Source organism: Arachis hypogaea, chromosome 10 (assembly GCF_003086295.3).
Source record: "Arachis hypogaea cultivar Tifrunner chromosome 10, arahy.Tifrunner.gnm2.J5K5, whole genome shotgun sequence".
In the NCBI taxonomy this organism is placed as follows: Eukaryota; Viridiplantae; Streptophyta; class Magnoliopsida; order Fabales; family Fabaceae; genus Arachis; species Arachis hypogaea.
In genome coordinates, this window is record NC_092045.1 from 14,418,626 (window position 1) to 14,424,044 (window position 5,419).

Consider the following 5,419-nt stretch of genomic DNA (forward strand, 5'->3'; position numbering starts at 1 on the left):
TTCACTTATATTTCACATCAAACGACAAAAAAATAATGTTCTAAATGTAACAACTCTTTCAAGAAATTCCTCTTCGTAATATTTCTTTGGTAAATATTTATTTGTGAAGTATGTATTTATGTATATTCTATAAATTTACCCGTTATTGATTGGAAATTAAAAATAGATATTCGACAGAAACATTTGCTTAATTAATACGGATATGCAAAAAAAATTTTTATTATTATAATAGATCTTCAAAAAAAAAAGTTTGTATCAAATAAAATATAATTCGATTTTCTTATATTAAAATTTTGGCTTGTAAACACTAGAAGATTTTATGGGATTTTTTAAAAAGATTAGATTCAATATTTTGTTAATCTTTGTAATTTTTCTAAATTTGTAATTAAGATATTTTTTTCTTTTAATTGGGTCCATATATAGTTTTTATTTTTTGTAATTGAGTCTTTGTCATTGTAAAAAATATTAGAGTTAATAAAATATTTTTTTACAAATTAAAAATACCTATAATTAAAAATCTAATTAAATCTTTGATTACATATTTTTTCAGAAATAATATTTCATTTATTTTAACGTATTTAAAATAAAAATAACTTAATTATAAAATTAAAAATAATATAAAAATTTAATTAAAAATATATAAATTTAAATACAAATTTAATAAAATTATAAAGATCAACAAAATTATTAAACTTAAATAAAATCATGATATCTAGCTTAATTATAATAAGATATGGTATATCAATAAATATGTTATATAAAAACGACATCGTTAGTGACTATTGATTTTTTGGTAAATATGTAGTCATCAAATCATCATTTATAAAGGAGTGCAAACTACAAAATATAATTATTCACGTATGCATTTCTTTTTATTTACAAGTAATATCTTTGAATTGATAATAAAAATAGAATAATAATAATAATAATAAGTTTATATTGATATAGTCATATAATTCATTTTTATAAAAAAATAACGAAAAACTAAATTTTTAATTGGAGCTAACTATTTTTACAAATGACAATACAATCTCTGACAAAAAGGAATAATTTTTTGAGTATATATTCATTTTGGTTATCAAAGAATTTCGTACTAGATACTTTAATTTTCAACTAAAATTAATTATTTGATTGGTCTTTAACAATTAATTCTGTCAATCACTTAGATCTTTGGCTTCGTCAATTCTAACGGAAGACAAAATGATCCCTGGCAACTCTAACAAGGGACAAATTGATTCTGTAACAGCCCAGACCACCTGCTAACACGATATTTGTAACAACCCAGCCTTCAATACGTCATGATCGTACCAAAAGTAAGACGTTACTAACCTGCTTTCCTTATTAACTATTTAATATTGAGCCTTTAGTTCGAACTCACATTTCAATCTTTAATAAAATGCTAGAAAGTTATTTATAACTCATTAGAAATCATATATCAGACATCACCAATTAATAATAGTTACATAATTACTAATAATAATAAATCATATACAAGTAAATCAGAATAAAACTCAGATACGATACATATCCCTCTGTATAAAATAAAAATCTTAAGCAACAAGTGAGGGAACTCTATGAAGGTAACACAACGCTTAGATAAAGTCAATAATCGCCCGCAGCTTCAAATTGCGTCTTCGAACCTATCACTGAAAGGGTGGAAGATTTTGGGGTGAGAACAAACCACACGTTCTCAGTAAGAGAGGGAATATCATCAATACATAGAAATACTTGTAAATAGAATTAGTTTCATCATAAAGCAGTTTATCCTTGAAATTACCTTTCAAAAAAGTTTGGTACAAAGCTTACTTTGAAAGGTGTTTAAAGAAATCACTTTAATTTACAAATCAGTAAGATGAATAGTTTAAAGAAGCAAAAAGGATCAAAGACGTTCCTAGTGACTTCCTATCCAACTTACCTTGCTCACTCATACCCAAATAATACATACATTAGAATACTCAAGCAACACCTAGTCCACCTACTTCAACTTTCATTACTACAAACAAAAATAACCATTCTCATCACATCTCCTCCAAAAAGGGTCTCTCAGATAAACATACACATACAGGACAAACAAGAAAATCACAGATAGGATTCAGGTACAACAAGTAAAACAAGTAGTAAATAAACATGGCTAAGCAATTAGGCAAACCAAAACAATTGCACATTCAATCAAAACATACAAATGCATATGATGCATGTCTATTCTATGGCTGATGAGGCTCATCTGTCGGTTATCTAGCCAACCCGACAAGTCTGAATTGTACTTAGACTGTCCCCCGATGTGCATTCCCAAGAGTCTATACATAGCTTTATCTCAAATAATCAATATTACTCAATGGGAGTAACATTCCCGGGAATTTATATAGTACCCGATCACACTTACGTCGTAGGGTCAATAGAGTATCGAGTTTCCAACCTGGTACACGTGGTGGCAAGTCACATCACTTTATCCAGAAAATCTCATATCTCATATCATTCAAATTCATAAGCCATATAAATAATTCAATTATAATTCATCAGGATCCACATCATTCTCAACCATGTTTCATTCATCACAAATCTTGCCATTAATATCATAAATAATGTCATCAACCTCAATCATCACCCCCACAACACTATAATTAACCAGAATCATCATTAGATCTCAAACAACCTAATTGTCACTAAATTCTACCTTAATCTCAAGGACAACTCTCAAACAACTCACTAAATTCACCTCCAACTCAATACCACACATTCTCCACCATATTTCTTAAATTAACTTTCTTCCTCTTAACCGTTATATTCAGTTTCATTAAAAAAAAAAACTATAAACTCACTCTCTTATTCCCAATCCCTTAATTGTATACTTAGTTTACTATTTTAAAGCATTCTACTAGTTAATCAAATCTCGTTTCATCGCTAAAAGAAATCAAATGAATTTAAAACCACAAGTTAACCAAATCATAAGAATTCAATTCTTTGTAATAATCTTTAAAAATATTCAAAACATACTTCTTTTATTAAAGTTACTTAAATTAGAATCTTCTACCAAGTCACAACCAAAACTTCTTCAAAATTCTTAGAAAATTTCCAGTAGCACCTCCCCTAAAAACTGAAATATGCCACGCATTATAGGTCCCTCTTTTCAATCCTCAACATAATAAAAATCAGCCTTTCAGTTTAACAATTTCAGATCCATTATTCAAGACCATTTGTTATCAATTTCTGTTTAAAATCCAAAATCAGCGCATTCAAACGATTTTACCATAGATTCAGAAAATCAACCAATAACCAACAAACCTAACCTTCAGTTACAACAGAAAATCATTTTCAACATAGACATCCATCTATTTGCATTAACTTACTAAGCTTGTCAGGTATTCAAAGCCCAGAATATTTTTAATTTAAAATAAACTCCTACCTCAATTTAGTTGAACCCGCGTATATTAAACGTGACAACTCCCTTCCCTTTTCGTTTCATGGCAGCAGCGGCAATAAATCCACAACGGTAATGGTAATTACAGCAGAATAGAGAATTCAAATTGAACAGGTATCGAAACTGAACACAGCCTTGAGAATTTCAAAACAGGGCATATACTAGAATTAAATCAAAACAAGCATGGTAATGACAATAAAATGTGCAAATGGAACGTAATCAAGGAGAAGAGCAAACCAGAATTGAAATAGCAATATCAAACTCATCAACAGCAGCTCTAACAGTTTCCTGATGGCCTCAACACCACTATAATGGTCCTAACAACAAACAGGAAAATAGAGTAGCAGTACTAAACAGAGACATAGGTTTCCTTAGCTAGAACAGGAGAAAGACAGCGGAACAGGATGGAACCAAGTCAAGGATTAAAGCTTACAGTCTCAACAATGGAGGAATTGGGACCGAATCAGCCACTTCCATGACAGCTCTGGAAACACAGCAACAATTTTGATCTCAATTGACGGTAGTGGCGGCGGATTCAACCCCATCGACGATGGCAAGAGGTCGTGCCAAGGACGACAACGGCAAGGCTCGAGGCACGATGGTGACTTCGCACATCATGGCGGCGGAACACAGCTCCGACACCCCTCGCGAGCGACCTCTCTCTTTCTCCACCGCGGACCTTCTCTCCCTCTGACGCATCTCTCCGCATCCGTGGCGGCACAGCCGTGCTGACGCGATGGCGCTTGGCTCGGCGGCGACAATGGCGTGCAACGGTGGCGGCGGACCCTGCAGCGCCGGCCAGTTCCTTCCTTTCTTCCCTCTCTTTCTCCTCCGTTCCCCCCTGCTTTCTCGAATCTCCCTCTCTTCTCGGTTCCCTATCTTTCTTCTTGCTTTTCTTTCTTTCTTTGGATTTTACTGCTGCTATGTGTTGTGTTGGTTAGTTTAATTTTGGAAGAAAGGAAAAATGGGTGAGGCGGCTGAAGGGAGTGGAAAAGTTAGGGTTAGTGTTTTAGAAAGTATTTAACAAATTAGGGTTTAATTTGGGATAAAAGTGAAATTAAGAATTTCGGATAAATTGAGATTTGGTAAATTTTAATAAAATTAAAGTATATTGTATAAATTTGAAATATAATTTAATCTCTTAAAATTACTTTAAGAATACTATCTAATTATCAATTTACTAATCAGCTTTTAATCAAGTACTCTAATTTAAAATTAGAAATAATATAATTTATTTTTTGTTTATAAAAATTAAAGTATTAAATTTTAAAATTTCAATTATTTAAATTAAATTATATAAAATTTTTGTTCTTTTACAACTGCTAAATTTTGTAATTTAAGTATAGAAAATTATTCAATAATAATGAAATTAAGTAAAATTTATGTTTTAATTATCAAAATCTGATTTAATTATTTTTGATGAAATAATTTCTGAAAATAAAATCTCTAATAAATAAATAGATTTGAAATTGGCTCATAATAAAATTTTCCAAAATTTTTAGGTGTTACAATATTGTCCGCTTTGGCACACAAGGCCTCACGGTTTTTGCTTTTGACCACTCGTCAAAACGCGTCATACGAGGGAGAGGTATTCACACCCTTATAAGGCATGCTTCGTTCTCCTCTCCAACCGATGTGAGAACTTACAATCCACACCCTTATAAGACATAATTCTCACCCTTTTATTCAAAAACGACACTGTTTTTTGAGGACCAAAATGGATATATACCCTAATTTTTATATAACAAACCTGTTCATTGCACAAATTTTATGGCTAGTTATATATATTTGATACTTTTAAAGCAGATTAAAAAAATTGTAACTTTTATTTCATTAATTCTCTCCCACTTATTTTTTTTATGGAATACATAAAGATATGTTTGCTCGAAATACACATAATCAAACACAATAAGAAAAGAACTCCACTTAACTTAATTAATTATTTTCTCCTATGATCTAGAAGAAATATAGCTCTAATTATAGCAACAGCAACCTCTTGGA

At 30.7% G+C, this 5,419-nt stretch overlaps 1 long non-coding RNA gene across 2 annotated transcripts; it reads right to left on the minus strand.

Moving 5' to 3' along the window:
- Positions 1–1,387: 1,387 nt before the first annotated feature.
- On the minus strand, positions 1,388–4,436 carry LOC112715217 (uncharacterized). 2 transcript variants are annotated; one of them, XR_011866457.1, is made up of 4 exons: positions 3,852–4,436; positions 3,656–3,724; positions 3,404–3,552; positions 1,388–1,646 (listed from the first exon to the last, which is right to left on the minus strand). It is a non-coding gene; the product is annotated as an uncharacterized lncRNA (long non-coding RNA). The 2 variants fall into 2 exon arrangements; XR_011866456.1 differs by having other exon boundaries at positions 3,656–3,735; positions 3,852–4,393.
- Positions 4,437–5,419: the final 983 nt, after the last annotated feature.